Source organism: Cervus canadensis, chromosome 20 (genome assembly GCF_019320065.1).
Source record: "Cervus canadensis isolate Bull #8, Minnesota chromosome 20, ASM1932006v1, whole genome shotgun sequence".
Taxonomy (NCBI): domain Eukaryota; kingdom Metazoa; phylum Chordata; class Mammalia; order Artiodactyla; family Cervidae; genus Cervus; species Cervus canadensis.
In genome coordinates, this window is record NC_057405.1 from 8,594,670 (window position 1) to 8,615,753 (window position 21,084).

General features: G+C 32.4%; 1 long non-coding RNA gene across 1 annotated transcript in view; it reads left to right on the forward strand.

Annotated features, from left to right (window-relative positions):
- The window catches only part of LOC122422894, a 402,179-nt gene that overhangs the window by 159,416 nt on the left and 221,679 nt on the right, over positions 1–21,084 (forward strand). Inside the window, exon 2 of the long non-coding RNA XR_006264002.1 lies at positions 13,694–13,842. This is a non-coding gene — a long non-coding RNA (uncharacterized LOC122422894). The remainder of the gene's footprint in view (positions 1–13,693; positions 13,843–21,084) is intronic.

A 21,084-nucleotide genomic window follows, 5' to 3' on the forward strand; every position in this document is an offset into this window, starting at 1 on the left:
CTGAATAAAAGAACAGCACCCAGAAAATATGTATGTGTGTATACATATACACACATATATACACACATTCTTTAATCAACTATCATTGATTGATATAATAACTCCAGAGACAGCTTGAAAATAGAGATAAGTAGTTGAAACTTGAGGTTGTTTGGTCTAGAAAATTTCAGATTAAGGGCACTGTGCATACTTCTAAAATTTTCCCAGCCATTTGATGAAGGTCAGTCTTGAATCTATTATATTTCTATATGGTTTAATTCAGATTCATTTATTTTGCAAATAATTGGGATGAAAATTGTGTGACTGGAATCAATTAAGAAAATCTCTAAACCTGGAAAAGGTAACTAGAACATATCAATCCTTTGTTAATATCACTAATTATTAAAGGTAAATATGATTGAAATAGCTTTTGATTTAGTGTGGAATGTGATAATTGTAAACACAATGTATTATAATAGTGATTATCACCAATAAAATGATGTTAAGGATAAAAATGAAAATAATGAAAAATAAGGAGAAAAGAGAAATAGAGGGGGGGAGAAGACTGTATTATTGAAAATACTGCAAAAATTACAAGAAAAGGAAAAAATGCCAAAACATTATAAAAATGCCTGGGAGACTGTAAATTAAGGTCCCCTCCTGGTATGTCTGAGCTATGGTGTAGCTTTGATCTGTCATGTTATTGGTGAAAAGGTGATGATAATGTATGGGAAGCATAGTCCTTAATTATATATGAAGTTAGTTGCTCACTTTCTTTACCAAAATAATGGATATTGAAATCCTTTGTAGATAACTCCTTTTGTAACTGAGGCAGGAGGAGTGGGTACACTTTCCTGATGAGCACTGAAGAAAGAAAAGACCCATGCTGAAATTCACCCTCTGCCTGACACCAAACGTTGTGAAGCTGTTTGTGCTTCCCTGTGCAAAATTGTTGATGTACCTGTGTGGCTTAAGACACTGAGTCAGCTTCAAAAATATTTAGGAGAAATTTGCTGTTTTCAGAAAGGTGATTTGAGGCTCCAGTTAAAAATTTAACCCAGTTTTAAAGACAGCTCTCAAGTGTTTTTTCAGATAACAATGGATATAGGTTTTTGTTCTTACCCAAACTGTTTTAAGGCTACCCTTTGTGACTCGGTGGTAAAGAATCTGGCCTGCTAATGCAGGAGACACGAGTTTGATCCCTAGGTCAGGAAGATCCCATGAGAAGGAAATGGCAACCCACTCTATTATTCTTGCCTGGGAAATTCAATGGCCAGAGGAGCCTTGAGGGTTACGGTCCATGGGTCACAAAAGTCAGACGTGACTTAGCAATTAAAAGAAGAAACAAAAAGGGTGCTAAGTATTTTTATTTATTTTCTCTTATTTTCCACAGTGGACATGCTGTATACATTATGTTAGTATGCCTTGTATTTCAAATATTACTTCTTGATATTTGTCTCTTAAAGAAAAGCAAATGTATATAATATGTTTCTACAGAGTTTTTTTATCATATAATTTTTACAAATGGCTTAAAAATTCTGCCTATATCCTGGATTATTCAGTATTGACACTAGCATGATTTTTTTCAGTATCATTTGTGTAGGAGAACATCCTCAAAAGTTCAAATTCTGAATTTTAAGTAATAAAAGTTAGAGTCATAATATTTAAACACTGAAAAAATTTTAAGAGAATTATTTATACACTGATTCATTCAGATAAGAATGTACAACAGCTAAAGAATGCATATATGGAGTGGGGAACAAAAGTAAGGTATACTAATTTCAGGAAATAAATGGAAAATTAGTGCTGGACAATAATGTAAAATATAGGGTAGATATAAAAAAGCCTTACTATAAAATTCTTATTTGGTGGCCAAAATTTGGCCTTTCATAAGGTCAGTGAGGCCTTAAATCTAGAAATGAAAGTTTCAGAGCTAAGTTAAACAATGTCCAAAGAGTTTCCCAGGTCCATACCATTAATTTAAGACATTTATTCAGGAAATACATTTTTTTAAGCTTAGTGCTGAAACAAATTTGTTTGTTAGTCCTAGTGAAAGAATAATGTATGAGGTAGTGAATACTGTATTTAAGAAAGTCTGAACTTTGAATACCATGAATATATCACAATCACTTCCTCTTATCATGTATCAAGAAAATCCATTGTCCCAGTTTCAGTTCAAATGTCAGGAAAAGAAGCCTAGAATGTATTCAGAATGTTTCCTAAGTACAGAATTTAGTTAAAATGCTGTGCAAGTGCAAATGATCTAGTTTTATTAGCATCCTGACAGCCTAATTAAAATGTCTTTAGTGAAAAATAATTTTATGACTATTTAATATAATTTTTCTTTTTATCATGAAACATGAAGGACATTTGTTAAGTAATGAAAGATGCAAAATATTATTGGCATTCATATATTTCTATATACACTATATGAAATATATTTAATCATATAGCCTAATACCCATTATTAGTCAAGCTATATAAGAAATAAAATACATGTTTTCATTACTTTGAAATACCTTACATGACTTTTTCTCATCCCATTTTTTAAAGAAGGTAAATTATTTCCTGAATTTCATGTTTATCAATTTCTTGCTTTTATTTATTATTCTACTAAAGTGATATTTCACCCTTGATAGCTTATTTTTGCTTTTCTTTTTTTGTTTTTTTTTTTTTTTTTTTTTTTTTTTTTTTTTTTGCTTTTCTTATTTTGTAAATTTATATAAATTGAAGCAAATCTATATATTCATTTGTAATTTATTTTTAATGCCTTATTTTTTATTCCTGAGATTCATTTATTCCTGAGCAGTCATTTATTCATTTTTACTGATGAATAGAATTCCTTCACACATAATCATTTATTTATGGGTGCTACTGTTGATGGACAATTGATTTGTCTCCTATTTTTGTACAAATAGAGCTGCCATGGACATTCTGCTGTGTGTCTCCAGGTACACATCTTTCTCCAGGGTGAATGCCAAACAAAGTATTTGCTGTGTCATTGACATACTTATCCTCAGCTTTGTGAGATCATGACAATATTTTTTTCTAAAATTAGTGTTACTAACTGAAACTCACCAACAGTATAACATTCAAGTTTTTCCATAGCTTCATTTTTACTTCCTATTGTCAAAATTTTTAAAAATGTTCTACAAAAGTCCTGAGTGAAAAATATATTCCATTAGTTTTAAATTGCATTTCTCTGATTTTTAGATATTTAGAATATCTGTATGTCCGTGGGTCAACTTTTCATATGATTATTCAGGACTTTTGACTATCTTTTAAACAGTCATTCTCTTTATTCATCATAATTTGGGGGGTCTAGGTATATATGTTGCAAATATTCTGTTTCTATCTTGTCATTTTATTTTCTATTTGATATTTTGAATAATAGAAATTTTAAATATTAGTATTTTTAAATTGATCCCTATTTTACTTTTGCTATTTGATTCCTAACAAGTTAGTTTCTACTGAAGCCTCAAAATATTCAATTATATTGTCTTCTAAAAGTTTAATTGTTCAAGTATTTAAATATATTGTCTTCTAAAAGTTTGTTTCCCTTTTACATTAATTTTTTAATCCACCTGCAAATGATTTTTTGGGTATAGTATAAAAGAAAGCTTCAGCTTTACTTACATCCATAAAAGTGAATATAACCTAACATACTAACATCATTTATTTAAAAGTTTATCAATTCATGAACAACCAAAGCCAGCTTTGTGATAAATCAAAAATCCATGTATTTGTGGACTGTTTCTGGCTTTTCTATCCTACTTCTTGATGTTTTCTTAGTTCATACACCAGTACCACTGTCTCATTTATTATAGGTCTATAATAATTTCTGATATCTCATGAAGATTTCTATTTCCTTGTTATTCACAAGTATGTCTTGGAAATTTTTGTCATTTTCTCAAGCATACAAACATTAGAGTCATCTGCACAGGTAGATAAACTGTAGGGATTTTGATGTAAAATCTATCAAATTTATAAATCATTTTGAAGAGCATTGACATTGACACATCAGCTTCCCTGATAGCTCCGTTGGTAAAGAATCCGCCTGCAACACAGGAAACCCCAGTTCGATTCCTGGGCTGGGAAAATCTGCTGGATAAGGGATCGGCTACCCACTCCAGTATCTTCTTATCTATGAACTTATTACTGATATACATCTCAATTTGTTAGTCTTTTTTAATATCTTCTGGTGAAACATTTTTACTGTCTTCATAGAGAGCATGTTAATATTCTTTTAACTACTTTGTTTCTGATATACTACAACTGGCATTCCTTTTAAAATTACATTGTCTTAACAGGATTTTTTGATTGTTGCTGCTGACATATAGAAATTCAAGTTAGCTTTATATTCACATTTTTAATACAGCAAACAGTAAAATATTTTGTTGGAAATCATGGCTTATTTGTATATTTTTGTTTCTTTCTAGGTAGATAATCATGCCATCTGTGAATAATTATATCCTCAACTTTTACATATGAATGAAAGGGCAAAACAGAAATTGACAACCTATCTATCACACTCTGAACTATTAACCTTGCAACTACAGCAAACTAAAGTTTTTATTGTTTGTTTGTTTTTAATGATAACATAAAACAACTTAAATTCCATGTCCAAGAATGAAAAAAAAAAAAAAAAACCCTTGAGCATGCTGGAAAACCAATTGCATCAATAATTCTTACTAAGACCTCCAATGCTAAACTTAATCTAATTGTATTTACCATATTTAGTTTTACAATTTAATGATATATTTGGAATACTTGTACAATTAATATTTTGTGTCTTCCTTTCTTTAATCCTTTCAAAAACTGCTAATTTTAACACAAGTCCTAAGATTAGAAAATAATAATATCATATAGTTTGAAGGTACCTTATATTTTTCAGAGAGCATTTAAATATGTTTTGTCAGTTGATTTTAGACATGGAGTCTAAAAATTGAGATGTTATTGGATTATTTTAAGGAAGAATGATTTAGTGAATTTTATTAAAAGTAGAAAAGATATTGGAAACCTATACCATATTTATTCCATGTTAAACATATGTAATATTACATTGTGATTAAATTGTAATACTGAAAAATTTAAAGAATGAGGATGTTTCCTTAATGGAAAGCAACAGTAGTAAAAACATGTTTTTCTTTTCCTCATGCCCCATCTTACATTCTTCATCACTGATTAATTTCAGAAATATTAGATGTTCCTTTAAAACAAACATCTTCTAAATAAATATGGACTATATTGACCAATACTAAATAGGAGATAAGTTTATGAGAGGTATTTTGTTTATCTAATTCCTTATAAAATATAAATAAAACTATATTGACCAAGGCACAGTAGGAAATAAAAAAGGCACTCAGTGTTAATTCCTTCATATTTTCTACCTAATCATACAACAAATGGTGATATTTAGGGACCACAGATTATAGTTAGAAAACATAGAAGTGTGTGATTCACAGGGAATTTGACCTCATTGCCTTAGCTTTTAAAACATATTTATTTTTCTATTCTTACTGAGCTAACTGCTGTGGGTCACTTTTCCCCTTTTTTGTGGTTATCCATCCAGTGCATACGATGTTTCCCCTGTAACAGCATTTTGTGAGTGCTGCTGAAAATCAGTAACCTTGAATGCTGTGTGTGGCAAGTCTACCAACTCGGTCAGACAGGGAGGCAGAGGAGAATTAAGATATTGCATTTTAGGCATGTGTATTAACTCACCATCTAACATGGAAAAAATAATGAGTGTAACCCTCACAATGGTGGAGTATAGGGAGCTTTTAAATAGGGAGTTTAATCTCCTTTAGAGCAAAGCCACACTCTCGGTTGCCCTAGGTTTTTGGCAAGATTCCCAGAAGCTGCAGTCATTCATGAGCCACACACTCTGCTCTTAGGAAAACTGCATTGGGATCTTCACGCAGCGCAAGCAATGCTCTCGCTTAGGACGTTTCATCTGTAAAAATCCCCTCACACATGTATATACACGTGCGTGGTACTTAACTCAGCCACCACGGTAGAATGGGGCACTGCTGGGATTTGAACCTGTAGTCGCAGGAAGTCCAAGGATTTCAAACCTTATGTGTTGACTATACAACCATTCCCTCCGGCTGATTATCCTGGAATTAAAATGTAGTTTATGTTAAGCAAGCTTGGAAAATTCCCAAATCAAATAAGCTTGTTTAGAGAGGTTTGCTCTACATTTTATGCCAAAGCCGAAGCCACAGGTTTATTCCACCTTTGGTCCTCTTTGATTTTTATAATATGTTCCTTACTTTGATTCACACTTAACCTCATAATCTGAATAAGATTTTTTCTGTGAGATATTTTTATTGTGACTATAGAATATAATACACTACATTATATGCATTTATTTAAAATTTTAAGCTATTTAACATTATATGCATATTCCATTTTGGAGATTAGAGACAATCTCTTTTACTATTTATTGTGTATTTAACAGAAGAGAGTTTGAGATTATATCTAAGCTAGGTAAAATGAAATGGCTAGTAAGACCAACAAGTGCATCTTTTCCTTATGTGATATTCTTTCAGGCTATGTATATTTGATGTTTTACACTCATTGAATTTGTCAATTTCAATAGTTATAGCTGCCCTACATTTTTGTTCATATACTCCATTTTGAAAAATCTAATTTTATATAGATTTACTAATTTTCAAAATGCCCAGTAGGAATCCTTGTAGGTCAACTTTTAGCTATATTCACGTACCTAAATTTATACATTTTAACTACCATTAAACACAAGTGGCAAATAGAATATAACATCTGCTACCACCACCACCAACAGTAAATGCAAAAGACAATGTTTATTCCACCTCTTCATGACCTAGAATTTTGCTAACAATTGAAGTGAAAATAAATAGATTCATTTTAAGCTTTAGCCAAAAATATTTATAGCAATTAAGCTATCTAGTTATTGAATTTGTATAATCCTCAGACAGCATTAACTGGCAAACCCAGAGCGCCAGGTTTGTATGCAGAAAAGCTGAATACTCTAAAATACTGCTTTCTTTGAACACATACTATTCGTTCTGATAACCTATCACAAGTATTTGTAGCATCTTTGTTAAAAGGCATTTTCTTTACCACCATCATGTTATACTTCCTCAGGACATTACCTTCTCCACTTTCTCAGAGCTCAGTGTGTTTTTGCAAAACAGACTTCATTAATTCTAACATTGCTGTAATTTACAAAAAAAAAGTGGCATAGAGGGCAGGTGGTGTTCTCTGTCACTTGATAAATGGAGAAACTGAGGTATTCAGAAGATTAAGGAGATTGCAGATGGTTTCACAGCAGGTAAAGGGTGGAGCCGAATCTCCTGCCTGTGGCTTAAGTATTTGATCTGTTCCCAGGCAATAACAAATTTAACTTTATTTCAAGAAAACAAAGTGTAAATAAATTTTGTAAATAATGTAAAGCAAAAATTCAGTTAGCTCTCATATCTAGTTTCTTTTTTCCTTTTGTACATACATGTATTACATGGCTGCACTTGCATCTTTTATCTTTAAACTGAAGATGACTTGCTGTCTCCAGGATTAGTACGTTTTTCTAACCAGACATTTTTGAAAATAACAAAAACTGGAGCCAAATTCTGTGTAGCCTGGCTCCATTGTCCCCAGCAGGGTCAATTTGGGGTTTTCTGCTGTATTTATGATGGACTACAGAGTGATGAATTAGAACACATGGATACAAGGTTTCTATCAAGACATCTCAATTTTTCTATAAATGCAAAAAGTCTGTATAGAAATTAAAATATACACTGTTAATTTCAGCCATGTTAAAACATATGTATTTGTCTCATTAATATACGCAACTAAGGAGCAATAATAAAAATCAATTGGAAAATATAGAATGCTACATATGTGCCAAAAGCATGCCACTATTAAAGATTTTAATACCAAGAAAGATCTTACACAAGATAATAAATAGTAATCTAAAGTATCATTTCTCCTGACCAATTATGTAGACTTTTGACAAAATTTCTTTCAGCAAAATGATTAGGAAATTATAAACAAATCCAATTCTTACTAATACTCAAAGAGCTTATTAATCTAAATTGTTAAATGTCAAAATTGGAAATTTACACAAATAGAACTTCACAAGAAAATATAATTGTTTTAATTTTAGTAAAATAAGAAAAGGCTAAGAGAAAAAATTATCATTTAATAACAATCTTTCACTTTCTAGTTATTCTATTCAAGTTTATTAGTTGTAGGTTAAGATTTTCTCAAGCCATTATATCATCACAAGCAAATTAAATCAGATATGTTTTGGAACTGATATGTTCTTTTTAGCTTGTCTTAGGATGTTACATTTGTTTTTCTGAAATAAATTTATCAGGTTTTTAAAGCCATATAAAAAATGAAATCATATTTGATAGTCTAAGCTGATTTAATATGTATTTTTATATCATGTGTATGATTGAAACTGTTTACTTTAAAAACATATTGAAGAAACATAGTGTTAATTTTACTGTCAAAAAATGTCACGTAATTCAACTTTCTTAAGTGAAATGCTAGAGAAATCTGATTAGAACATTTTTCTAAAATCTCATTTTGTATCATACTACAAGGACTACATTGTCTTGCTCATCAGTTGACAAACACATTATTGTTAGTTAAGGGGATAACAGACATATTTAATAGTTACTGCAAATATTATTTGTTTCCACAATTGCCATAAAAGCAGGTGTTTATATATTATATAAGCATCTTCCTATAGTTTAAATGTGTGATACTTAATCTTAGAAAAATAATAACATTGTGATAAAATTTAACATTTGTTGCAAATACAATTATTTTGCAGATTTAGTGTAAATTTATTAAAATGATAACTGTGATGTAAAATTGAAATAGGAAATTTGCGGTTAAAGAATCAAATGGAAGAAACATTGAGCAAGATTAAATTTATGAATAATTTCTTAATCAAAGAAGACATTATTAGAAACTAAATTTGTGATGAAATCTGTAAGAAGCAATTGTAAATAAAGTAAAACACATTATATAAAAATAAATGATGATTCAAAAGTGATTTCTAAAAAGTATATTGGCATTACAGAGAAAATAAGCCTGAGAGAACAGCTCCAATTCACGTATCTATTCAGAAATTTTGCAAAGTTTTGACATTGAAGCATTCACATTTAAAAATAGAGGTGAACCTTAGTACATAGGAAAAATTCATAGAATTTCAATTTATTAGACATTCTGACCGTGCATCTTTTTTTTTTTTATATTTGACATGTGTAAGAAGAGTAGATATCTGAATTTTTTATGTCAAGTTGCATTGCACAAAGAACATGATCAGTTTCGTTCGTGTTTACCTTGTGTGGCAACTGGAACCAGAATCAGATTTCCAGTATTCCTTGAAACAAAGCGAAGTAAGAAAGCTGAAAGCTTATATAAAAAATGTGACATTTGCCTCCAGTTAATGACCTCACTCTCCGTGTAGCTATAAATAATAATAACAAAAAGAGCATGACTGTTACAATGACATCCTTATGTGCTTTTTCCTGGAAAAATATTGCAATTTAATGAACTTTTTTTTTCCCCCAGAAATCACCAAAAAGACACACCAAAAAAAAAAGAAAAAAGAATCTAAGCTTTGGAGATGTTACTCAGATTGAAAGGTCCAAGTATTTGGGGCACTTTTGTGATTTCCTAAGACAGTGTTTACCTTTCTTTTTGTGTGATTTAGATACAGGTTTAAAAAAAAAAATTAACAGCTTGAAGAGTGCTAATTAGAACCAATTATAATTTCATTGACCTGCCACGCTCACTATGTCCTGGTGAAAAAAAAAAAAAGATCATTTTGCTTTATGCACATGTCTGATTGGGGAAACTTAATATTCAACACATGTGCAAGAAGTAATCAATTAACCAGTGGTCTAAAGAGGATAATAATCCATGCAATTCCTTTTTGTTAATTTCTAGTTAATATGATTATTAAAAAATACAGTCTATTTCAAATGGAACCACTTAATTCATCAAGCTAGTGGCTATCTAACTGGTATGTAAAATTGGTTTTTATATCAATAGAAATATAGGAAAAGTTTCTATATAATTTATTTCTCATGAAATCATAAAGATGACTCTGCTGGCAATAAAGAAGGAACTTCCTTTGAATCAATTCGGTTCTCCAGGAAAGTAATTCAATTTTAATGTAACCTGCACTAGTTAACAAAAGGTATTTCATGAGCTTTGGTTAGCAATGCGGTGCTGTAACCTAGAATTACCTTACATCTAAGTTTAGCAGCTGCCGTTTTCATCCCTTGCTTTATGAAGCTTAAAAGGTTGTCTACTCCCACCTACTGGTCATGTGGTTAACTGTCCTTTCAGGAATTAGCAGCGTGAATCGTCTGTATTAAGGCAAATGGAACTGCTGTTTTATTGTCAGAATTAAATAATTAATGCAGTTAACAACATCTGCATAGATTAAGTAATTCAGGCTCATGGGTTTCGTTGATAGCAGTAATTTTAAAAGCAGCATAAAATGGTTTTAGTCTGATTTATGAAGCGTGGCTCATGCTGCCAGAGCCGCATGGAGCTCATTGACTGAAAAACTCCCAGGATCACTCAAGAGAATTGCCATAGTTCTATAGTCAACAATTTCTTATGAATATTTTATAAAAATGTCTATGTATAAAGGGAAGGAAAGTTCAAGCAATGAGGTCCTCTGTCTACAGCAGAATTCCAGAATATAAAAATAGATGATTGATCTCTTGAAATCCTTGTAAAGAAATTAAGACTGTCAGTTTTCAAAATAAGAAGTGCTTTAAAATTTTTATAATGTAATCTTGAGTTTTTTGGTTCCAAAATGCAGATTAGAATAGCACTTGTATTGGCGATATCTGCCTTAAAAAAAAAAAGTAAAACTGAAAAGAGGAAGCAAATTGCATTTCATTTTGTTTTGTATGTGTTTTTTAAAAATCTTACACTAACCTAGCCCTTGTGGCTTGGTACTGGTATAATGATGTATATTCACTCGTTAGGTTAACTGGGACCAGGTAAAGTTCAGCCACCTGTAATTCTTAAGACACAAAAAGACAATTCAGGATTCTTCTTTGGCATGGAATTGGGGCTGGAAATGATTGACGCAGTGGGGAAAGATTGCTCTGCTTCAGATGACAAGATCAAATCTTTGCAGTGTCTATGCAATTTCTACATGATAGCCCCTCACTCTGCTTCAGTAAGTAGAGATGTGAGGGATTATGAGTTAATTACTCAGCAGAGCCGGTTGGCTTTACTCACTAAAATGTACTGAACATTTATATACAAATACTGAAGTAGTTTTTCTACAATAATACAGGGTTTGTGTCTCCAGAGAGAAAAAGAGAAACATGTATGACAACTCCAAACAAAGGAACGGTTGCATCATAGCATAGTGTAGGAATTCAGAGAAAAGTAAGAGACAACGGTGGTTGAAAAAGCTTCCTGGGAGTGGAAGGATTAGCTTTGGGGCTTAAAGAATGAATATGATTTGTGTAAGAAGCCAGGGCATAATGGCTTCAGTAGCAACAAAGATGTAAAGTTTAAAGTAAATTAGATATGTTTGAGGAAGCACTGGTTGATTTTTCTCGTAAGAATGTGGAGAGTTCATGCCCTAGGCCGGGGGATGGTGGAAGAAAGGGTTAGAAAGGTCATTTGGGAAAGACTAGAAAGGGTCCTGAATGCCCTGTGACACCAGAATGCTGAGGTTGGTGTACAACTTAAGTACAAGAAAAATACAATTCAGAAATCCTAGTCAAATAACTAGAAAGAGAAAATATTAGCAACATATCTATCCATGTTAAAACTTTGAAATTTGTCCCAGTGGTTAGTTGATCAAGATAAATTGAAAAATTATACTAGGGAATTTAGTTATTGATTTATTTATATGTGCATCATATTTTTTAGCATCTACTATGTGTCAGACACTGATACAAATATTTATGTAAGATTTATATTTAAAAGCTATTTAAAAGGTTTATGTTAGAATAATAGTACATATTAGTGTGCAATGTTTCCCCCCCCCCCCATTTCTGAAAGACAATGTAAATACTTAAATACATATTCTAGAAGTCTTAGGACTAAATACTAAACCTAAGGTAGATTTCTTATATATAATTTATAAATTTGTTTTTTCATCCAGTTTTGAGTTGGTTGCCTGCTAAACAGAACCACCACCCCAAACAAAGATAGCTACAACAATTATAAGGAGCTAAAATAATAGAAGGAACAATGAGTATAAATCGGTTTGAAAGCAAACAAATTGCCTCACAACTCTGATAACTGTGTCAACCAGTGTCTCCTAACAGCACAGCTAAGTTGAATAATAAATCAAGATTTAAAAAAGTAAGGTAAAAATTGATCTGTTTGCAATTTTTTCCATGTCAGACTGTTCCTCCACTGCCATAGTTAAATAAGAAATATAAGAAATATTTTAAAGTAGTACTTAAATATAAATTTTGTATAAATTGTCATATATATGTCACATATCACACATCATAGATTAAAATATAAACAAAAAGAAAGATAAAATTGATATATTTATATAAGTATATGAAACATCACTAAAATATGTATAAATATATTAAATGAGCCAGTTTATAAAATATAATAGTAAACAGTTTTATCCCATGAGTAGATATATACATGGATTAATATTGTAGTAAAAACATTTCTTTGTGATCATTTTGGCAAAAGTTTAAACAAATAGACATATTAATTATATGTAAAGATACTATTCCATATATAGTTAGATGTTCTAAAATGAAATATACTTCTAACCATAACTGTGTTATTTGTTACATTTCACAAGTCTTATTTTGTGTTCTAAAATAGTCCACATCCTTGATAGATATTAGAAATAAAGAAACAATAACTTAAAACTTGAAAAAAAATCTCTTTGACAAACATATTTTATAAAATAAAATATTAGGTAAGTTTCACCAGGATAATATCTTACATTTTTGGGCTGAGTGATCTTACTAAGCTCCTAAAAGGCTTAAACGTTTTCTTTTGCTGATCAGTCAGAAGATACAGGATGATTCAAGGACTTTGATATGCTTTTATCAAGCTACATCAAGTCTAAAATCAACTCCATCAAACAGAAAGCTTTTTAAAAATGTTTTCTTAGGATAAAAAGAAAGCATATGACTCTGGATTAAGAAAAATAAAACAAACCCCAAACAGGAAAGTTTGTTTGATACAGACAGGTGAGTCAAAGAAGAAAAGTCCTTCATGGTGAATCATTCAGAGTAACATTTTATTTAGCTGTTTTATTTCAGTTTGATGTCCCTGCCCCCCTCTTTGATACCTTACCAAAGAACAAAGGCTATCAGAAGGAAAAGCGATGTAGTCATTAAGTGGTAATTGGTAGAAGAGGATTTGGGGTTAAAATTAATAAAACCAGCATGATGTACATTAAAGCTATACAAATATTTAAGGAACAACAGCCTTCTTGGAGATGTAAACTGATTAGCAAAACTACTTAATCTAGAGATGCAAATGTTTCTTGTAGATAAAATAAACACAGACAGTTTGTTGGAAATGCAACCTGTTTTCATTCTGGGAATGCTTTATTTCATTAAAAGTTTAATTGTTAAAATAAAGTTCTTTTGATGTTTTGTGTAAGAGGTTTTATGTTGCATCTGACACAATTTAGAAAATAGAATCACAAATAAAATCATTGTACAAGTTTATCTTTTCTTGTCAGGTCCTGTATTACAGATGCAGTGTTGGCCTTTCACATTGAAATTAAAGGAAAACTATGATACATGGAACCAACGATTCATCCTTCAGGATTATCTTTACTAGTAACATGAATACACAAAAACTTGTCTACATGAAGATATGTATTTAAAGGTAAAATACTTTTCATTTGTAACATTTCAAATAATATACAAAGTAATTTAAAATAAAAAGTATTTAATGAAAATAGTTCTAAATATCTACTATTTAATCCATTTTCTCTTTTTAAAGAGCCTAGCATAGAATGTTTGATTAAAGTTTCAGTAATTAACATTAAATATCTACATGAAAATTTAAAAATAGAACTATTGACCAAATACTTATAAATATAAGCATTCTTAGATTTATGTAGATGAAACATCTAGTAATTTACTGATATTTTATTTATTTATTTTTATTGATATTTAAAAATTTTTATCTGAACCTTTTTGTATCACATAGCCTTGACAATGTTCAGAATTGACTATAGTATAGAATATATTCAAATGATATCAAATTTCCCACATGAATAGGAACATTTTTCCAATTATTGGGCTAAAGCTAAATGGTCAAATATGTTGAAATGCTCTGTTGGATCAGCAGTTTCATTATCTCACAGGTTTAGCTGGGATCAGGTGGATAGAGATCTGTCTTGTATCAGAATGTCTTAACGTAGACCTATATTTATGGTATATCTATGCTGAATTCCTGTGAAAACTGTAATTCTTACCAGTAGATTGGATCTATGGAGAATATATACCCATATCCAGGCCAGTACTTTCAAGTCCCTATTTGCCATTTAAATTTGTATTTGTGGAAAGACCAAATACATGATTTGAACAGGGAAAGAATGATAGAATAGACTATAAAGCTGAGTGAATAAATCAAAGCTTTCATAGCCATTGCCAGAGTGCTGAAGAGAAGCACTTGTAAGCGGGCTGGAGTCAGATGACTTTATCTCTGATTGATATTAGGTACTCTGTGGGTCAGCAAGCAAGCCAAGACAGTGATCCATCAAGAATACCTTGCCCCAAATATGTCAGATATTCAAGTTTTGTTTTCCTTGTTCGTGTTTTTCACATCTTCTCACTGGCCTACTTTTCTTACCTAAGGGGAAAAAAAAAGAAGCCTATCCTTCTGTAGCATTAATTTATAGCTCATGGCAAAACTGAATATCAGACTATCTTCTTGACATTATGTGTTTTATTTAACACTGCCTTCAAAATTTGTGTAACTAATAGGAATGAAGAATTTTGGAGTTCTATGTTCAGTAGATTTTTTTTTTTCATTTTAATAAGAAATTCATAGAAAATTATTAAAATATGTTAGATTTGTTACATTTTAAATTCTGCTTCACATTATATATACCTTGATAAAAAATGTTGATGGAAGAATATTACTTTTGTTTACATTCAGGCTAAGAAATACATCAGTTTAAGACTAATTATTTGCATTTTGCTTTTACATTTTTGCTTATAAGTAGAGGCATAGATGTTTGCTGACCCTTTGCTTTGCCCACCACAGAAAATTACTAAGTCATACAACTTAAGAGCCTATATTAAATGTGTAATACATGTTAAAAAGAGAACTCTTGTTAATTTACACCTAGTCTAGAAAGGCAAATTGTATCTATCAGTATCTAGTAGATAGCAGGGAAATGAACTTTGTTTTGCATTTTACACAAAAGGCAAATTCAGAAAATCATAATCATTTCTAGCATCCTGAGATAAAATGTGTCCGGCCAAGTTTCATGAAGTGGATGAAGCATCTTTCTTACATCTTTACAATAAAATGTACGATTCTTGGTATAAATTGCAGTCTCTCTAACCTGATCTTCAGTGAAAACACTGACAGTGAAAACCCCTACACATATGTTCAAAATACAAAACACCTGTATAACCTTCTGGCTGACACACTTCCTGTCTCTACTGATTTATACCAACTCAGTATCTTGCTAGACACTTTTTCAAAAGCTCTAAAACATATATGTGGTAAGGTGATATGATTCGGGGAGAACTTGACCAATGAATCTAACACAGTACTCAGATCAGCTTCTATCTCTGATGAAAAGAGAGGGATGTGATTATCCAGATTACCTATTCAACAATTCCACTTATGTGAGGTGAAGATTTATTCTTTATTAGGAATCGTTGCCCTTCTGTTGGTACATAAAGATATTAACTATAATTTGGTTAGCACAGAAAAATGTTTGGAAGTTCTATATGTTGTCCACCATCATGGCATTTTGCATTGCAGCATAATTATTCCTCTGTCATGATAAAAAAATAGAGCTGAGATTTATTGAACATTTGCTATGAAACACTCCCCAAAACAGAAACAAAATTTTCTAACCCAATAAATTCTAAGGTTAGATTGCAAGAACAATAAGCTATTTCAAACCCTGTCATTTTAGTTGCTTTGGTTTAAGTGCCTCAAATTAAGAGACATAAGGAAAAGGTACTGCCATTTTATAGTCTGCTCATATTAACATATGGATAATTTAAAAAATATTTTTATCAGAAGCATTACACTAACTAGTAGCTCTCTAGTAAAGGACTCAATGAATATGAATTTGAGCAAACTCTGGTAGATAGTGAAGAACAGGGAAGCCTGGCATACTGCAGTCTATGATGTTGTAGGGTTGGACATGATTTAGTGCCTAAACACACACACATTGACACACACACACATACAGTAAAGGATGAGCTGCTTTAGGAGTCTAGAGTCACAACAATTTCACTGATATTGTTAGTAATAAAAATTATAATTGTCAACCATTTAAAGTTTTTATTTAATTTTTTAATTTTTATTTTTTTCCATTTGTTTTTATTAGTTGGAGGCTAATTACTTTACAATATTGTAGTGGTTTTTGCCATACATTGACATGAATCAGCCATGGATTTACATGTGTTCCCCATCCCGATCCCCCTCCCACCTCCTCTCCACCCGATCCCTCTGGTCTTCCCAGTGCACCAGGCCCCGAGCACTTGTCTCATGCATCCCAACCTGGGCTGGTGATCTGTTTCACCCTTGATAATATACATGTTTCGATGCTGTCTCTCGAAACATCCCCCCTCGCCTTCTCCCACAGAGTTCAAAAGTCTGTTCTGTACTTCTGTGTCTCTTTCTGTTTTGCATATAGGGTTATCGTTACCATCTTTCTAAATTCCATATATATGCGTTAGTATACTGTATTGGTCTTTATCTTTCTGGCTTACTTCACTCTGTATAATGGGCTCCAGTTTCATCCATCTCATTAGAACTGATTCAAATGAATACTTTTTAATGGCTGAGTAATATTCCATGGTGTATATGTACCACAGCTTCCTTATCCATTCGTCTGCTGATGGGCATCTAGGGAAACTGGAAATTGAACTGCCATATGACCCAGCAATCCCACTTCTGGGCATACACACCGAGGAAACCAGATCTGAAAGAGACACGTGCACCTCAGTGATCATCACAGCACTGTTTATAATAGCCATTTAACGTTTTTATGGGGCTCACTTAAGCTCTGGGAGATTCCATGAAGAATAAACATGTATGAAATAGTTTCCATGCCCATCTCAAGGATAGAGCAGAACAAGAATTGCTAAAGAAGAGTAAAATGTTTTCTAAGTGAAAATTTGACCTGTGGATAACTGGGCCAAGGGGCAGGAAAAAGTTATATCACAGATTCTTGCGTCATATGAAATACATTTAGCCAGAAAACTGCAATGACCACAAGTAAGATAACTAAACAAAAAGAAAAAAAAGGTGAAACTTGAGATGAGAGAATATTAATTAACAAGTTTTTATGAAGTGTATATGTTTCTTAATATATAATTAATAAATTTTATCTAAATTTTGCAAATCAGTTTAAAGTGGTGCAAGCATATTTGATTGTCATACACAATTAAATTGTATTTAAAGGATTAAAATAAGAAATTTAGAAGAATATAATGACAAGCTTAGGAAAGTGAATCAGGTAAGAAATATGAGGATTTAATTATTTCTTTTTTAATATTTTATAACAGTAAGCTTATTGATATTATGTGACATTTATAAACAAGGAATGTCTTTTAAGTATGTTAAATGCAATTATTAAGCTCAGTAGTAAAAACTGTAAAATGAAATCTAAATTTGATAAAGCTTCAGACTATAAAATGTGAGTTATAAGATCTGGTGGTAGGTAAGACCTTTGTTTTTCTTGACAAGAACAAGGAAATAAAACACTAGGCACTAGATATTTTTGACACTTTTGAGGGAATTATCTACTAGACAGTATATCAACAGGGATGAGTCAAGTGGTAAAGGATTATAGAATTTAGGTCAAGGTGAAAATGACAGAAAATCCAAGGGAACAGGAAGGCTTTTTATCAGACATTTCTTCTTTCATTTTATATGATAAAAGTGAAATCTGCAGTCATTTTTAGAAGTAAAGCTTCTTTATGTTATCTTGCCCAGTTGAAAAAAAAATATAGCAAACGCATGCACAAGTGTGTGTTTGTGTGTGGGGGTGTGTGCCGCAGGTTGTGTGTGAATGTGCTGTGGTTCCTAACGGCAGAAGGCCTGTGGAGGTAATGAGGGGGCGGCAGGGCTTGTTCCGCAGAACCCTTAAGGGCATTGGAGAAAGGGAAGATAATAAGCCACTGAGAAACTATCTCCCTGTAGCAGTAGTTGAATCCAATCTAAGAGAAAAGGAAGGTAAAGTCAGAGATAGAAACAGGTGACATTGTGCAGAGATGTGAAATCAGGCACTTAAATCTGCTTCTCTAGTGGTGCATGTTGATGGAAAAGTAATTGTTTTCAGGCCTAGAAAATAGTAAACATAAGAATTATAATAATAATTACAGTAGCTACCAATTGAACCAGGCTTCTGTGGTGGATCAGGGGTAAAGAATTCACTTGCAATGCCAGAGATGCGGGTTCAACCCCTGGATTGGGAAGATCCCATGGAAAAGGGAATGGCAACCTGTTACAGCGTTCTTGTCCGGGAAATCCTATGGACAGGGGAGCCATTGTGCTGTTTAGCTGCTCAGTCGTGTCCGACTCTTTGTGACCCCATGGACCGCGTCATGAAGGTTCTTCCGTCCTTCATCGTCTCTCAGAGTTTGTTCAAACTCATGTCCATTGAGTCCGTGATGCCATCCAACCATCTCAACCTCTGTCACCCGCTTCTCCTGCCCCAAATCTTTCCCAGCATCAGGGTCTTTTCCAATGAGTTGGCAGTTTGCATCAGGTAGCCAAAGTATTGGAGATTCAGCTTCAGCATCAGTGCTTCCAATGAATATTCAGGGTTAATTTCCTTTAGGATGGACTGGTTTGATCTCCTTGCAGTCCAAGGGACTCTCAGGAGTCTTCTCCAGCACCACAGTTTGAAAGCATCAGTTCTTCGGTGTTCAGCCTTTTTTATTGTCCAGCTCTCACGCTGGTACATGATTACTGGAAAAACCATAGCTTCAACTGTCCAGACCTTTGTCAGCAAAGTAATGTCTGCTTTTTAATACACTGTCTGGGTTTGTCATAGCTTTTCTTCCAAGGAGCATGCGTCTTTTAATTTCAGTCTATAGTCCGTGGGGTCTTAAGAGTCGGACACAAGTTATCGACTAAACCACCACCACCAGTTTAAACACCATCTTACTATGCTCTTTTGTTTCCTATGAATTAATGAATTTGGCAGTGTTTTCTCCATTGTACCCCCAATGTCATGTCATGTAAGAACAGTGAACAGCATTTCAATCTCATCCTTCACTTATGCACCAGGTAACATCAGCAAGCAGGGAGATGTTGTAGGAATTCTGATACTGTCTATCTTTTTATAAAAATAATTGCTTTTCTTTTTTTTAAAATTTATTTATTTGGCTGCACTGGGTCTTCATCACAGCACATAGGATCTTAGTTGCAGCGTGTGGGATTCAGTTCCCTGATCAGGGATTGAACCTGGGCCTCCAGCACTGGGAGTGCAGAGTACTAGCCACTGAACCACCAGGGAAGTCCCTCCTGATGCTGCCTCTTAATAAGCCTGGGCGTGTTTCAGTTTTCTTATCTGTGAAAGGGATACTTCTGATATGATTTATTCATGCCTATCAAATGAGGTAATGTATGGGAACTATCTGTCTATGGAATATAATAAGAATTTCACAAATAGAAAAAGAAAAACAGCAGAGGAAGGAAGCTTGGGATGTTATTTTTAATAATAACAGATAACTATACATGTACACCTGATTTCAAGTTTCTGTTTCCAGAAGCCATTTCTAAAAACAGAGACTCTTTGAGTCATATTATGCTGTGTAATCTGAACAAAATACCCATTTATGTAAAGCCTCAGTCTCCTCATCTTTGAAAGTGACATAATGGCCGTACTTAGATTCTTAAAGTTGTGAGGATTAATTTGTTAAGTACACAAAAATTGCTTAAAGAGGGCTGGTGTGAATAAGAGCTCCATAAATGTTACTTATAGCTGCTCTAAGTATATTTTCTCCCCACGAACCCACTCTTTTTAATGACACAAACTTCTCACCCCAGTGAAATGAAAAGGAAAATAAGTATTTAGGAAGAGAAGGAGAAAACAAATGAATGTTATTTGGAAAGTAGTATTCATGTATCAAGTTTACTTTTCTACAAAATTTGGAAACTAGATCTGCTTTTCCTAACCTTGTCAAATTATTTAAATTTAAAAAAAAGCAAAAAAAAAACAATTGTCTAATACTGACTGAGTTCTTAATTCTCAGGCACCTTGTTGAACACTACTTGGTATATAAGATTTAATCCTCACAACACTAAAACAAGGTACAGTAATTCTTCCAACTTTGCAGAGAGGAAATTGAAGTTCAGAATTGTTAAGTAGCTTGTCCTAGGTTATATAGACATGTATATTAGGTCATAGATGTATGATGTATGATTTAACAGAGTTGAAATTCAAAGAGAGTGATAATTAAGCACACCTCAGTTTAAGTATTTATTTGTTCCTGTTCAACTATTCCCAAGAGAACTAGAGTTTCCAAATAATTATAAATAAACAGATAGCCAATGCCCAGTTCAGGAACTGTTTGGATGATCCCAAAAAGTGTCTGGCTTGCTTGTTTTCCTACTCATAAATCAATTTTGTAATTGGTTATTAGCCAGCAAAGGGTCTCGAGCTATCTAAAAAGTGATGTGAATTCTTATTGAAGGGGGTTGTAAATTCTTTAAAGTCTCTGTTAAACTGAACAAATCCCCAAATAAACACACTAATTTTACAGAAAGTTATCAAAAACCCCTAGAATAACACACACATTGAAGACATATTCCATAACACTTATACACTTCAGTTAAGTTCTGAATAAATAGCTTAGTACAATATTAGTATCTCATTCCTTTTTTCTTTTATAATCATTTTAAAAGGAAGCTCTGGAT